The sequence below is a fragment of the Branchiostoma floridae genome, chromosome 4 (assembly GCF_000003815.2).
Source record: "Branchiostoma floridae strain S238N-H82 chromosome 4, Bfl_VNyyK, whole genome shotgun sequence".
NCBI lineage: Eukaryota > Metazoa > Chordata > Leptocardii > Amphioxiformes > Branchiostomatidae > Branchiostoma > Branchiostoma floridae.
The window spans coordinates 4,217,933-4,235,496 of record NC_049982.1 but is presented as its reverse complement, the minus strand read 5'-3'; the positions used below and the strand labels follow the sequence as shown (position 1 = coordinate 4,235,496).

The 17,564-nt window shown below is 38.8% G+C and overlaps 1 protein-coding gene across 2 annotated transcripts in view; it reads right to left on the bottom strand.

Annotated features, from left to right (window-relative positions):
- LOC118413522 (LIM/homeobox protein Lhx5-like) overlaps nt 1-17,564 on the bottom strand; it is a 113,181-nt gene that overhangs the window by 83,448 nt on the left and 12,169 nt on the right. The window lies entirely within an intron of this gene.

Genomic DNA, 17,564 nt, shown 5'->3' with positions numbered 1-17,564 from the left:
AATTCACGACAAAACGCGAGCTTTTCTGAGCTTGAGCTGAGAGGTAGAGTCATCACAGGGAGAGCTCCAATAAGTTCCGATTTGTCGATAAAGTCTTGGAATCACTCCGTTCTGTCAATCGTTTGTTAAGACTTCAGAATGGATGTCGGGTACATAAATGAGATACGATATCGATAGATATCAAATCATATCGTGGTAATCACTAGGATCTGACGATTTGTCACATATCATTGCAAAAACCTCGGACTAGATTGCAAAGGTTGAATCCCGTGCATCTTTGCTCAAGAAGTAAATTTATAAATTGTAATCGTGCGTCCAAGAAATACATAGTAGGCAACCTCAACCTTTCATTTTTTTAAGTGGTACATACTGATCTTCCGGATGTTGGTATATACACTTAGGGACACATGTTTCAATACAGATATTTTAATCAGACATAATTGCCACTATTGTGTATCTAACCGCAAATGTTTGATGTCATTGAACACAAAACATCCGATGAGGCAAGAATTCGCGTGGCATGCTTGTAACCAAGAGGTATTTCAAACAAACACAGCGCCACATTCAACACATTTAAGTGAACAAAATTTCTGCGTATTCTTATTTCGTCCCAATTTTGTTAAGCACGACTGGAATGTGCTGGTAATTTTGCCTTTAATGTGAATTTTCACGGTGACACTTTGCTTACAGAACGTACGGTGCATCACGCCCTGTTCCCTCCGCACCAATACGACTGGTGTTTCAACCGTCGGCTCTCGGGGACAGCCAGAGAAGAAAGCGAACAACGGCAACTAATTTGGCCCATCCACACACATAAACAATTCCTGAATATCCCTTAATACACTTCACACTTTCCCCGGTGCGCTAAAATGCTATCATAAACACCACTACATCAAGGAATGATTCCGAATACTACAAGAAGGGGATACGATGGCAAATTTCGTTTCCCGTTCTAACGACAACAGAGACATTTTCCGTCAATAAAATCCGATTTGTGTTTCCCCAGAAGAGGAAGCATCTTCCCTTCCCCATACTCCTCCATCTGTGATGTATCCGTACCTAATGTGTGCATTGTGATGCAGGTGAGGACCGGTGTGTTTTTGATTGGGTAGTTAGGGTGAGCGGACACGGCAGATGAAGCGGCCGTCTGCCATACATGCTGGTGGTACTGTACTGTCGCAGAAACAATCCTGCATCGCCAAGACATCAGCTAGACAATACAGGGACAGTTTGGGCTAACCGGTATAAAGAGATATACAAGAGTATATCTATAAAAGTATGCTTGGATTGGAATAAAGGTTTAGATTACGAAGGTTTCCTCAAACAGTGTGAGTCTCTCCCAATCACGCCAGGGGCAGTGATCATAGTTTTCCAAAAGAACTTCATCTCTTGCATCCTTTAGTAGTCCAATGTACCATTTTTACATTTCGCCATAGTGAAATGAACTATTCTTTGCGTACATTTCGGTTTTAAAAGAGGCCTAATTATTTTTAAACTTGCAATCATACGACTTACAGAATAGTAGAGAACAATTGAAATATTACGGAATCTAACACAATCGTTTTATCCTTGTTAATATTTTATACGAAGAGAGAAATGTTCATTTTTGTTTCCAGCCTCGGCAATGTCTGACAGTGCAGAAACATACCCACACATTATCGCTGGCTATTACAGCCCTGAGGTTGAGGTGGTCCTACCTATCTATTACGTTCGGCCCTTTTCTGTTCCTTATAAAGCAGAACGTCAGGTGCCCAAATCTTGACGGACGGACGCTGTCCAGGGCGAATTCACAATACGGCGAGAACATAGATCATTACGCATCTATGTACATTCACATACACGCGGGGGGAGACGGAAAATGACTCTTTCCGCGGCTGAAAAATAACGAATATTCGCCAGCCCCGGGGAATAGGCGCCGGAGTTGCCGCTGCGCCGAGGTGCAATTCATTATCGATGACCCGAACGTAATGGCCGCGCCCGGCCGACCGTGGGCTGGGCTGTTTGCTGATAAATTTGACACACATAACAGGAAAACAACGGCGGTACTGTGGTGTGTATGGATGGATGGAAGAGGAGGCAGTCATACTGCACACAGTGGAGCAAAGACGTTTCCTGTGTACCCACAGTTAAGACTCCGAAATGACAAAGGTTGAAACCAACAATGGACGGAATTGTTTTACGGAAAGATCATCTTCACTTATAAGTATAATTTACCTCTGGTGTGTAGCCATTTTACATGTGTAGTCTGTCTGAAAACCTGTCTTTTGCATCTTTCTTTACATTTTTTCATGACTCTTGTCTTCTTCATTTTGTTTTTGATATGTATCATCCTCACTTGTAATACGTTATACCCCCTTTCCACTAGGACGGCGCTCTCGCCGCGCTCTCTCTGCGACCTAAAATTTGACAGATCCTTCAACGAATTCTATAGAAAAGAAACGAATCTTTTTACACCTTGTGTGTTTTGTTGTCTTCTCAGTCACACTTTTACGTTTTGTATGATATACCAAGTGTGAAAGTGAAGATTACACATATCCTATTTAGGTCGCAGTGAGAGCGCAGCGCGATCGCCGTCTAGTGGAAAGGGGGCCTTAGTAACATCTGTATGTAGCCATTTATATGTTTTTCTTTTATTTGACAAGAGATGGGTTCACAACTCGCAGCATTTGTATCTGAGGAATAAATAGTGTAGTCATTTCATATTATTTCATTCGTATGTACTGTTTTTGCAGGTGGATCAGTGAGTGTGGAACAACAATAAGTAATCAAGAAATGTGTCATTCGGTGACTGATACGTTTATGACATTATCAAAAACAAAGGAAAGTACGGCAGGGACGCATAGATTAAAGCGTTAACGACGTACGAGCATGTTCTAGTTGCATTAGGAATGCGATTTTTCTACAGAACTTGTATGATATATATTTTGGACAACAATTCATTTCCCTCTTCGCTATACAATCTACATTCTAATACAAAATGACATTCGTCCTCTGTTCTATCTAAACTAACGTTACAATATTTATCTAACGATACTTTTATCTTGCCTCTGTTAAATGTATTTCTTCAACATGTCCTGTTGTGTTGTGACTTGTGCTTAGCCCATTGTGGCAAACAATGTGCAATGAAGGTATTCGTTTACCTTTATGTTTATCTAATATTTTCAGTCTTTTCCGCAGGAGTGCAGGTATGTCATTCTGGTTTCGTAAATAGAAAATCTAGTTCCTGGGCCGCCATATTTCTCTCAGTGCCAGGTTGTTAAGGTTGTTCCGCGAGGTGATTAACACGCGATCAATAAAACAAAGGAAATTTATTTTCCAACATAAGGAAGACGACATCGTTTGACGTCAGCAGAGGAAGACGTACAGTGCCATCAATTCGGGAACACGGCGACGTGAATCTTGCCTGAGTTAGGAGACAGCGGCGGTGAAATGTTGTCGAATCTCGTTTTTAATGCCTCCTTTCCACTAGACGGCGTTCGCGCTGCGCTCTCTCTACGACCTAAAATTTGACATTTCCCCTTAACGACTTGTATAGAAAAGAAACTAATTTTCGTACACTTTGTGCGTTTTCTTGTCTTCTCAATCACACTTTTACTTTTTGTATGATATACCCAGTGTAAAAGCGAAGACTACACATATCCTATGTAGGTCGCAGTCAGAGCGCAGCGCGATCACCGTCTAGTGGAAAGGGGGCCTTATGAGACAGCGGTGAAGAAATGTTGCCTTATCTAGTTTGTAAGACATTACCATTGTACAGTATATCGTCAACAGAAACATAAAAACACTTTTTTTCATTTCCCACCCAAAGCAAGGGTCTTATACATGACATAATTATCATCAATATCATTTGTATTTCATTAACTTTCTGTATAAGATTCCACGGATGCTTGTATTTCTTTTTCTCTTTCGTTTTCGGGGACGTGTGTCTTGCGTAAGTTAGGAGACAGCGGTGGTGAAATGTGGCCGATCTCATTTTGTTACTCGGTACTGAGGCAGAAATGGACATTATATATAATACCACTGTGTGTCTATTCTATTGTATATTTCCTTTGTTTTGAAAATTTGACATACTATCAACCTGTGCAATGTATGTAACGTTAACCTTATAAAACAAAAATATGACTTTATCAACAAGACGTAACTAAGGGGATTCATCAAAATCAAGGCAATTTCTAAAGATATTACTATTAGATGATGACATCAAAAATATCTCGTTTCTAAGGCATATAATTGTACAGTACAAATAACAAATTTAGTAACAGAAACATCTACGCTTATATTTAATCTGCAATTCATTAGTCATGCTTTGTTCCGATCTTGAGATGAAGCCTTACAAAATACCGAAGATGATACTTCTTCATAATTCTTCTTAAAATCAATTCTACTCCACAAATCTTCAGCTGAGAGGTACATATAGACAGCTAGCTGTAATTTCCGCCTGTGTATCGAAGTCGGAACTGTTTGTAATTTCCTTCATGAAACTCGAGGCGGGAATAGTTTCATCCTACCGACTATAAATTCAGTACTAGGGGTGTAACTTTGGGGTCTCGTCAGCTCGAGTCGTTACTCTTCGCTTGTCAGACAAGAAATCTGATGTGACGTTTTATTCATCTTTCAATCAACTCGTCTTTCGGCGAAGATTATGCTGATGCGTGTGGGAGGGGGTATAAGCACTGGGTGGATTTCAACGACTTCGAATTCTGTATATACTACATATTCACTTCTGTTTATATTGCTATGTTTTAAGCATGATGTTTAATCTTAAATCGTTTAGCTCTTCAGTGAATATGATATTGTCTTTCAGTGGGTGGGGGTAAGCAGTGAGTGGATTTTAAGCGTCTTCTAGTTCTGTGCATATGTGCATCTCTGTTTATATCATTTATGCCTGTAACATCATGTGTATTCGTGAATTGTTTATCTCTTACATGAATATGATACTGTCTTTCAGTACCTGTCTGTTGTTTGAAGATCATGGCACAAGCTACAGCAGGTAGTTTGAAGACAAAGCCTGGCATATTATATAGGACTGAGCGCCATTTCTAGTATCGAAGTAATAGCAAAGTCATCAGATTCAGGCTTAAAAACAGGCTTGCCAACAACAAATTCTCAACTAGGAATGTTTTGGAGAAACATCTACAATGGAGTGATTTTGCTCAAATAGGGTCACGGATACCGCTGGTATCACTTATCTGTAGGATGTAGCAATGTTAGTGGCTATAATCATATGCTTTTTCTACGACAATGCAACTAAAATGGTTAAAAAGCACAATGCGTTCGTTATCCAAATGTTATTTTCACGAAACATAGATTGCTACACATTAACGTATATTCTTTACCGGCACGTAAAAGTCAGCCTGTAATGTTCCAAAGTGTAGGTTAGAATGAGAAGCAGCTTAATGTTACATTTGTATCAGGCGAAGCTTAATGCCAGCTTCCCTGGCTTTTAGATTTATGGCATTGCAAAGGCGCCTGGATAAATCCCCTGACAGGTTGCCACTATGCCAATTTATGTAAAACACACTACAGCATTTAGTACTGTAAAATGTGCCTATTGTTGGAAACGCACTTCAGCATTTAGTACTGTAAAATATGCATATTGTTGGAAACACAGTTTAGCATTTAGTACTGTAAAATGTGTCTATTGTTGGAAACGCGGTTCAACATTTAGTACTGTAAAATCTGCTTATTGTTGGAAACACAGTTCGACATTTAGTACTGTAAAATCTGCCTATTGTTGAAACACAGTTCAACATCTAGTACTGTAAACAATGCCTATTGTTGGAAACACAGTTCAGAATTTAGTACTGTAAAATCTACCTATTGTTGGAAACGCAGTTCAGCATTTAGTACTGTAAAACATGCCTTTTGTTGGGAGAGAAGGCAGAATATATAATTTCCTTTTCGTGAAAGAATCATCGTTGAACGACAGTCATTTATGTATTATGGTATCTACACCATTTCCCCATGCTTTGTTTTGAAAGTCATTATCATTGTAATATCGTATTAAATTTTGTTGCTTAAGTGCAAAATTTGACTACTCCAAAATAGGCGTGTATAATTGTTTCTCAACACTCTGCATTAGGAACAGGGCAAATTATAGGCAGTCAGCAAATATTTCAAATCATCTTTCATATCTCTAGTCTTTATATTGTTGTAATTGTCATAATAATACGTACAATATTTCTATTGTTTTTGCACAAATGCGACTTCTCTAAACCGTTTGTAACGTGTAAGGGTTCCTCTGCTTGTCGTAAAAATGGACGTTTTCGTTCCGGTAACAAGTCAGCTTAAAATCGTATTTCTTGTGTTTTTATAGTCATTATCTTCAAACTATGTACAATTCTTTATTGTTTTTGCACATAAATGTGACTGTTTAAACCGTTTATAAGGTGCAATTGTTCTACTGCTCTTGAAAAAGCACGTTTTCATCTCGTCAACAAATTAGATTGAAATCATATCTCGTGTGTCTTTAATCATCTTCATATTATTATCATTTCTTTATTATTTTGGCACAAACATGCATCTGCTGTAAATTGTTTGTAAAGTGTAAGTGTTTCTCCGCTCGTCAAAAGGTGCGTATTTTGTCCATTACAGAAAATACAAATTTTTTTACATTTATTCCATTTTTCACATTCTTCGTAAACCGTTTTGTAAGGTGTAATTGTTGCCTTGCTCGTGAAAACGCACGTTTCTTTCCCGCCTACCCCGCGCGTGTGTGTGTGTGAGTGTGCGAACCTAAGAGCCCTAATGCACGCCGTAACGGGGAGTAAAATGTCAGCAGGGTCCCGACATTGTAATCAGAGCCCTTTTCATGCAAACACATTATGATTGCCTAAAAGGCAAAACGCTTCATTACATTCATTTACTGTATTTCATACCAACATTTCAGTCCGCCCGGCGGGGTGTGTGTGATAAAGGGTGTGGAAGTGATCACGCTAAAACTACTGCCTGATACGCAATTGCCTGAATGCGTACACTGTGTAAAAAAATATAAGTACAACAGAAATATTGTAAGGTAATAGTACAAGCTATGAACACAAATAATGTTAGGTTAAATATATGTATACAGATTTACATATAGGTATTACTATTTTTTTTGTTCCCTGACATACGGCTTCATTTTTTCTGTCTATTCAAGCTAAAACTATGTACAGGCTGATGGGCAAACTCTCTTTATGTGTACACTAGGTTTGGTGCATTAATACAACAGAAACACATACTTTAAGAACGGTATTGACAAAAATAATGCAAGGTATAAATGATTAAGATATTAGTTGTATTTCGGCTAGATTTTGTCTTTCTATTCAAGCGTTGTTTGGTGCTATCATCTATTACTTATAAATATGCCTGTCGATACATAAACAGAACAGTAATAATGTAAGGGCATTAACAAAAATAATGTTAGATATAAAAATATAGATGTATACAGATTAACATGTAAGTAATATTTTGTTCCAATGCATGTGACTGGATTTTGTCTTTCTGTTAATATTCAAGAGCTGTTTGGTGCTATCCTCTATTGCTTATAAATTTACCTGTATGTGTCAATGCTACAAAAAACTGAAATAATGTAGGGAAAAGGTAGGAATATAGCAAGATATTGAAAATCAAACAAAATCTTCATGAAGGTAATTTCTTGTTGATAAAGTCGTACATATTTACGTTTGATAAGGTAAGAATGTCATATTTTGTGCAGGTTGAGAGTTTTTCAAATTTTTAAAACAAAGGACATAGAATCGAACAGATATGGACACATTGATATCATATCATATATTATGTCAATTTTTGCCTCAGTACCGAGTAACAAAAGTTCCCCAATGATTGTGTAGTAACGTCTCTTTAATAAAGTCATACATATTTACGTTTGACAAGGTAAGAATTTCATACTTTTGCAGGTTGAGAGTGTTTCAAATTTCTAAAACAAAGGACATAGAATAGAATAGAATAGAATAGAATAGAATAGAATAGAATAGAATAGAATAGAACAGAATAGAATAGAATAGAATAGAATAGAATAGAATAGAATAGAATAGAATAGAATAGAATAGGACGGACACAGTAATATCATATATATTAAGTCCATCTCTGCCTCAGAAACGAGTAACAAAAGTGCCCAATGATTGCCGTGTCCATGCCAGGTTATACCGCCGCTCTGGGGGTAGGAACTGGAGAAGTATAATTATCCCTCCTCCTGTGAGACCGACAACTGCCTGCCTACCCTGTCATTCCGGCTCTAACCAGCGCACAACAACTCCCCGTGTACCCGTACCGAACGTCATAAATACAAATAGATATGCTAAGTGTTCCCTAAATACAAACCATCGCGAACAGGGACAATGATGTCAGTCTACATCTCAGCATATATCTTTTTTTTATTTCATTCGAGGATACAAGAATACCACCTTGTTTTTAAAGTATGACACTAACTAGGTAACAACAAAACGTGGTTCTTGCGTTCAGTTTTAGAATAGCTCAATTTTCGAAAACCTCTATAACAACATACTCACATTAGACTTGCATGTCAATAAACTTGTGGGAAATTTTCTGAATCTAATTGTTTTGGAACAAATTTTCCTCCTTTACGACGGAACCATCTAAGATTTTGAAGCAGTAGGTGTTAGAAATGAGATTAAACATTAGTAAAACAATACTTAAGGGTGTCAAATCAACATGAATCTTTCGAAGCAGGCAAGTTAGCTACCTTTTCTGATGTTTCGGGATCTGAGTGATCTTGTATAAATTGTAGGTTTCGACACCGATGCGATGTTATAGGGAGGTAGTTACCTCTGAGTGTATCAGGTACAGAATCCCATTCAACAATGATACCTGCTATATTCCTTGGTGTTTATGGATCTGTTATTTTACAAATTGTAGGTTTCCAGCCTATGTTGTGAGTGTGCTGAGGGTGTGCATGTGAGTCCCCTGGCTTCCCGGGCCGCAGATTACCGCAGAAAGTCTGTCACAAAAGCGGGTCTGAATGGGGCTGATTGCCCGTAATGGCACTTAATTCCAGCAGTTTGCCTCTGCCATGGAGAAGCCTACACACAGGGGACAACCAGTGCGAGCATCTCGCGAAAAACTCGGTTCTATAGGAGTGAAGGGTCGTCCTGTTCTTACAAGGATAGCACAAAAACAGGACGACTTCAGATCATCAACGATGTCTACGACAAACTGTGTAAACCTGTCTGTACTCATGGCAATGAACTCTAAAGTAAATGGCTTTCCAACTGAGTCACGTTTGTTTTGATTGTTCATAGCAGTTATTGTTTTATGTCAGACCAATTTTACGTACAAGAAACAGTGAATGTTAGTAGAAGTATTGACCCAAGAGCCAATTCATGTCGTAAATGTACATGTATTGATATATAAGAGCCAATTTGAGTCGTTAAGATGCAGCAAAGAAAGTTACGACGCCGTCAACTTAAAACAAAAGAACGTGATATTTTCCCATTGTCAAAGTATGACAAATGACCACACTTAGGCAATACATCATCCCCCGTCCTTCAAAAGACTTCATACGTAAACTATACACACTACTATTAGAGCATCAGAAGCAGTTGTAAATTTTTCGTCTTGCATACTACTGCAAAACTACAACAAAATCCGTAAATTTCTCGATCATTACTACCGGGAATGCACAGGAATTACTCGGGTACGAAACGCGACCTGCGCCGTGACAGCGGCACGGATGTCTCCGCTGATACGGTGTGGACAAAACCACGGTAAAGACATATTTGCTATGAGCAAACTGCGTAAGTATCAATGTGATGCCCTAGTCACTCTGTGCAAGCTTCAGATTCAAACAGCTTACAAGTCCGTAGTTTACAGTGTCTATGTTCGGTGTTTGTGCAATGTTGGATTATGGAAAATGCTACACAAGCAAGAAGTTGCCAGTAGAAATGACAATACGACTGACGATGGCACCATTCAGCACACGATTCTAAGGAAAGAACCATTCAGTATCCAGTCTTTTCTGTGTCGTTTAAAGAAGAGAATATATCATGCGAAATGGGCCCATAAACCTTATAGAGGTCATTCTATTTTACATTCTTTTTTTGCTTTTGACAAGAAAGCTACAATGCAGTAATGCCTCTACCATCTATAGTAACGAGGTATTGTGTATAAAAACGAAATTAAGCTCCGAGTTTGCACCCCACTGGGACAGATTTTGCGTATCTGGCAACATCAATTGACACTGGTGAGGTTGTATGTTATTCATAATCACTAAATCAGTGTGTGGTATCACATTACTTCAAAATGTGTGATATACAATACCTTACAAGAACGACAATCTTCGTAGCTCATACTTGGCATGAAATCTAATACTTGCTTACAAGCTTGAATAAAGATTTTAGATCAGCAAAATCATATCAGTTCTTTGATGATTCTCTCAATTTTGATATGCTGAAAGGTTGCATTTATAGTTTTTGTCTCTAATTTCTAGGTTGCTGTTAAGGGCCATGGAGACAAGTTGCCATGGGGCACCCTACACCGGGTAACTGAATTAGAACGCTGGCGTTAACCCCATTTCACAAATAACATTAAGACATAACAATGTTACATTCATATGAAATGGCCCATAATTAACTCGGACACGCAGAGATCGAGCTCCGAACCAGGGTTATGGTAGTAGCACCGATCACTGGGGATTTCACCTGAGCCAATTGTCAATAGAACACCAAATTAGGACCTATGGTCACTTCAAAATTCCTTTGTATCATTCTATGTAAGTACACGGAAACACGCATTTGTGGTTTAGATCTGAACACATTTACGGTATTTTCTTGCGATTTGAGAACGATTGCAGAGTACAACTCACCGTCACTTAAAGTCTAGGTAAACGTTAAGTAGAATCTATAAGGTAGATTTATATATTCTGACAGCTCTAAGTTGGGCAATCACAATTTTGTCTTGCTGGTTTAAAAGATATGTTTTTGTTTCATAGTGTGTTGTTTTTGAAAAGGTTTTTACTCTATTTCTATGCATAACAAGTTAGCTCTGATCTGATATCGCACATAAAAACAAAGAATGCAGAGCGTCTCCTTTCAAATTCAAAGTGTTTTAACTGACAGAGCCGATAATTACGGCAATTTTGCAATCATGTCAGAAAAGCAGCTGGCTTTGGGGGCAGATTGCTACCGGTGGGTGGTGTAACATGGGTATGTTCGGTATGGAATCACGCATGCAACATTACTTTAAGCTTGCGTTTTAACAAAAACTTAACAGAAATAACTTAAACTGCACAGAAATAATGTTTGAATAGATAGTGCAGAATATCCGCCAAACATTGCACAATGCGACACAACATAAAGGCTATGAAATTTGCATTAAAAACAGCAGCAAAACAGACAATTTTAGCTACATGATGCTTTTTGATGAACGTGCTTCGTTGGATGTAACAAAATACGAATTCATTGTGACAATACAAGAAAATTGATAACACAGCTGCTGGATTTTGCCAATACCATGAAATTGCAATTAACACCAATTGCAATCAGAAATTTCATATAGCGATTTTTTACTCCTCATTCAAATATATTTTACTTTATTTGTTCGGTTAGCATCCAGCAATATTATCAAATCACAATTAAAACCATTTGCGAACACCATGGCATATTTGTGCATATTAAAGTGCATGCTTTTAACAGACTACAATTTTCAGTCTAACACTGCAAATAACCACCGTGCTGTATACATGTAAAAGTTATTTGATCTTAATTTCTAGAAAATAATATTTCCTTTTTCAACTCAAGAATGGAAAGACAGCGCAAATGAAAGATTTATCTTTCAACTATAGCTACAAATGAAATGGCTGCTGTGACCAAATTAGGGTGATGATATTGGCACAATAACCATCCCCTGGTGAATACCGTTCTGCACATTTCCGCAATTTTGGCTTACTAGTAGTACTTTCAACTGTAGGTACTACCTTTTGGTATTACTAAATTAGTAAATGATATTGTACGTTTGATATGTTGTAAAACAATGCAAAGTAAAGACTATATACTCACATCGTTTCAAATGAAATCAATGAAACTTACTACTCAAATACATTGTCGTTTGTCGACAATATGCCTTGCAGTAAATATCTAAGAGTTAAAAAAAATCCCAGAATTATCTCAATTTCTGATCAACCTCTACGTTCCCAAGATGTCCTAAACGGTTTCCCACGCGGCCTATGTCCAAACGAAGGCAGGGAAATCTTCGAGGTGGGTCCATGAGACAAAGGGGATTGTCTGCGTACCGGTGGCGAGGCGGGTTCGGCATTGTTACGGTGAAAGGAGGGAGGTGGGCCCCGATCGGCGGGAACGGGTGCGCAGCTCTTTCGTATGGAAACGTGCCGGTGTTCGGGTGTTAATCCGGGGGCGATTACAGAATTGAATGAAGACCTTTATTGTACATGTATACCCACTGGGTTTAAGTACAAAATGGTCGCTACAAAATGATGGTTGACAGACACATGAAATATATGCAATATCAACCAACACAAGAATCATATTCTACTATTAAAGTGAGTTCGAATATGATTCTTGTGTTGTTTGACTTTGCAGCTTCGACTTCAACTTCTTCTCGCTTCTTTGTGATACTGAAAATGTAGTAACACAAACAGACAGGTTTACAATCAAAGATTTGTCTAAATCAAGGTTAACCTACTTGTCTAAATTTATAGGCAATATGAATTTTTCTTCATCACTCAGATGTACGAAGTGGAGAAACATGGTGGTTCTATCAGTCTATAAAGTTCAGTTCTCTCTTTGTTGTATAATCTACATTCTACTAAAAAATACGATTATCCCACAAAAACATGTCCAGAGGATTAGGACTAGAGCGAGGGTAAACAACAAGAGGGACGGTTGGGGGTTTGATCGTGTTTATTACGGCCGCTGGCTTGAGAAGACTCCCGGTGTAATGGTATGGAAATCTGCCTTCTATACGTGTGAAATGGACTTCAAATAATCCTATGGGCCACACAATTCCTGATTTTACCCCCGTTTATATCTAATGATTATGACAAAGGAGACAAAGCTACATTGTTGGACGATTTTGAGAACCTCACAACTTGCAGATTCAGCTATCATTTCTGTATCTACGCGAGCATTCTTATAGCTATAATACTAGTGTTTCAACCACACTTAATTCGTCGCTTTTTGCGATGATTTCTCCAATATTTATATGCCACGATCAACATAGCTTGCTCTGTTCTCTCTGAAAACATGTAACAATTTCAAGAGTAGAACTAGAAGAATTGCTGAGCAAGTCTTGACTCGAGTGTGAACAAGATAGAAACAAACAGGGAAATAATGAATTATAAACACTACAGCATGTAAGTTTGTGGTTAACTATACGTAATAGCCACAAATACAAATATCTACAGTTGAAAACTAAATACATCTTTATACCAGTAGTTTATGGACCCTACCCTACCTTGCTAGCTAAGCAATGAGGTACCTTTATGTGTAAGAATGTAGAATCTTGTTTATCATCGCAAACAGTACGACATTTCTACCGTTGAGTGTGTACTGTTTGCGAATGATGTGTATCTGCGAGTTCGCTAATGAAGGTGAACATCTAGTACCTCATTGTTCCCATCGGTGAGGCAATATTGTGGCGGTTTTTGTGTCCGTACGGTTGAGGGACAGCTACATTAATTACGCCACGTTTCCCCCGTTTGTAGTCGACACTAAACAACGCCTCAACCAAAGACCTATTAATGTGTTTGACAGGTGTAAAAATGGCCGCCAGTGCCGATGTTACCGATAGCGGCGGACTGTCCCCCGGTGACGGGTAGGTTTGAATGGTTAATTCCCGACTCGCACAGCGGCTCGCTATCATCTTACCGGTTAGTCTAAATGGCCCTTTTTTTATTTGTTTGGTGGGTGGAAGATGGCCGGCAGGCCCGATGCCAACTGATAAGGGAGAAATCTCCCGCAAGAATTGAAACATTCTATTGAAGTGGGACGCAGAAACGGCGGGTTCGAGATCCGGAATTATGCTGGGATTTTCCTAAGCCGCTCTCAGAAGTTGTAACGTTTTAAACTGTGCCTAGAAGCAATGTACGGTTTGCAAGTTTGAGTTTGTACGGTCGGTACGGTTTGCAATGTAACGCTTGTCAACGGCACTGAGTTATGACTATAAACAACCATTTAATTGCGGCACATAATTAAGCTAACGAGGATTCACACCTTGAAACAAAGACCTGCGCTTTTAATAATAGTCAGATACACAATACTGAAAATGGCCGCTCTAGCGTAAGTAACATGGCTCAGAAATGCCGGCTATGTTGTCGACACAACATCGGACAAAAGACCGACCAACATTCCTCCATAATTGTCGGCGTATTCCGGGCCATGGCTGGGGGGTCAGGAACACATTTGTCTGTTTTGCAGATAAGATTGACACAAATTCAGACGACAGATATAGACGCGATGACAGGATAGTTGGGAAGTTACCGATATGACGAGACGGGACGTGACAGGTAAAAGGGTCTTTAGTGTCGCCTAGGGGCTTGTGTTGATCGGGAAGGGCACTGACGGCAAACCCAAACTAGAGTCCCACGAACACATCTCTTCACCAAATAATCATGCCTTTATCCAAGACTATAAGGTCTCATTCATGTATTGCTAAAGAGCACCTACCCCACAAAGCCGACGACTGCATGAACGTGTGTTTGTAGTGAGTTGAAAATTCTATTCATCCATCCCATCTAACCTCGGGTATACTCTTCTTAACGAAGAGAGAAATTATGTTGTCCGTTCTATCAGAGACAAACTGGCACGAAATAGAGGTATTCACCAGATTTACAAAATCTACAGAAAATTTATCAAAATTCAACCGAGTCAACTGTTAAGCAACGTTGCTGAATATGTGTGGCAATTGATAAGTTACGATCGTTAAGTCTCCTAGCTGCAATAAAACATAAATAACTTTCACGATTTAACCAACTTCGATACGATCATAGAAGTATGCAATGTACGTTTTGTTGCTTTAAACTAAAGCACAGTCACAGTTACAAACAGTTGTGTTTCCAAGCTCCCACCCAAACGGGGTAGATTTTACCTCTTCGGGCGAGTAGGAGAATTGTAAAATCATAAAATCATAAACACCTTTACAGAAAGAAGACCGTTTTAACTATATGACCTAGTTCTTATGTATGAAGGAGCGGCATTACCAGATAACGTTCTGAATAGATAAAGATCCTGCGCACCTGCATGACTTCTGACATTTAATTTCTACATCCCATTGAATATCGGCTAGACTTCACAGAGTCATTTGGGATTTCGTTTTTTTTTTCGTTCTTCACATTTCCCTTGGCATCATCATTTTCAACTTGGCATTTTAAGTTTAAACTGACTCAAGTTGAATAAACTGAATGAAAATTACCATGAAATTACGGTAGTGCGTTACTTGATCGATATCTTATACCGTTGTGATTTGTAGATATGGGTCTAAATCAAAAGAATGATATAATTTAGCATATCAACCAATGTCAGCTTAGTAGGACAAAGACTTAGTACCAGAGTAGTGATAAATATAACGATTAGCAAATGTGGCCACATGTTTTATTTTACAGGGTTCAACCCCCCTAATCTGTCAAAGGTTTTGCATTACGAAACACAGATATTTCTCAACGATAAGACACAAAGTACAATATTGTTAACAGAAAACAACTACTAGCATATCTTCAGGTTGGTACACTTTATCGATTAGCAATAATGCTGTTTAAAACGTAAGATTTTTGTTTATTGTAATCAAGATAAATAAAAAAAGATGATCTATCAGAAATTAATAATTCCGGGTAAATATATCTTTCAAACTCTTAGACTTTAACTGAAAGTAAAACTGTTGACAAAAGACTATGTATTTTAGTAGCAAATTGCAGTGATCACAGTTGAAGCGATGTGTGTATATAGTCTTTGCTTTGCATTGTAGAGACCTATCAAACGTTTAGCTTACTCCGAAGTTTATCAAAGACGTATACAACAATACATGTATAAGCATGGTCAAATCAACCAATGCATTTCCTGCAATAAACTACGTGTCCAGGTAACAAAATTATGGCGATCACATAACGCAAACGGCAAGAGTCCATACTTTGAGTTTGACTGGTAGAAGGAATCAGTAAATACTTTACCGATCGAAACTACAGAACCATCAAACCCATAGATCATTCTCAGGTCCCCCCGGTGCCTACTGAATATCGGCTAATGGCCGCCCAGCTGAGATGAGTGATCGAATTACGCTGATTTGATTTACGATACTTCAAGTAAATTACGACATTACGACCGAATTGCGGCCGGACAAGAGTCTGGGGAGCGCCCGGGACACAGGGCTAATATGATGTACCGAGGCGGGGGGCTGCTGATGGGACTCATCACTTACACACGGCCATTGTGGGGATGTGGGGACAACGGGCTCGTGTAATGTACACCGATTACATGGACTGTGGCGGGGGGCTGCTGATGGGACTCATCACTTACACACGGCCATTGTGGGGATGTGGGGACAACGGGCTCGTGTAATGTACACCGATTACATGGACTGTGTACAACGATATAGTCTTGTCGGTCAGTGCAAGGGACGAAAAATAAGAAAAATGGTGGAGAATTCAGGGCCTCTTTGGATGTGACTTATAGTATAAAGTTCCTTATTGTAGACCGATTACATGCACTATGTTGTATGTAACTATATAGTCTTGTCGGTCTGCGCAAGGGACAAAAAAGATCAAAATTGTGTACAATTGGGGGTCTCTTTTGATGCGCATTATAGTAAACTTCCTTATTGTAGAATTATACTCAACGTGCTAATAGAATCCTTACGATGTATTGAAAATTGAGTGAAAAGAACATGTTTATCTGCTACATTTCAGGCAAAGTATGATGGTTTACAAATGTTGAATGTTTGTGTTCTGTTTTCTTTTATTTGTTGTAATATTTATGAATTTGTTTTACTAGAAGCAGGGGCCTTGATGATGGTAAAAGTAGCGACTTGACAGATGTTTGTGTTTTGTTTTCGCTTGTTGTAATATTTATAAATCTATTTTACTAGAAGCAGGATCCTTAATGATAATAAAAGTAGCGGCCTGACAGAGAGTGATGCTGGGTGGGATAACTCGCCGGTAATCGATTCTCTATGCGAGGCTTCCATGATGGATGGACGGACTGATAGATTTCTAGTTAATGTCGCCACTGTGGACGATAAAGTACTGTAGAGCTGTGTGCTGTCTGTTGTTAGAACGGCGTGCGACTGAGCTGATTTTGTGTTAGTGTTATCTGTGAGTCGAACGTCGAACTTGTGGGGAAAATACTGCCGAGCGGTCCAAAACAAGCCTTGTAAAAGTGGTAAAATCTGAATAACTGCGCAAACTAGATAGTGAATGTTTCCGAGTTTCTGGTCTTCGGGACAAAATAACGAAAGATCATCAGTTTCGTTAAACCCATACGATACAATTTAGCGTTAGAAGTTAGACTATAGTAGTTTACACCGTTTACCATTGTCTTTATGTCATTTTTTTATCGCTTTGCATTAGTCCTCGGGCAATAACTTGCAATAAACTTATCAAAGAA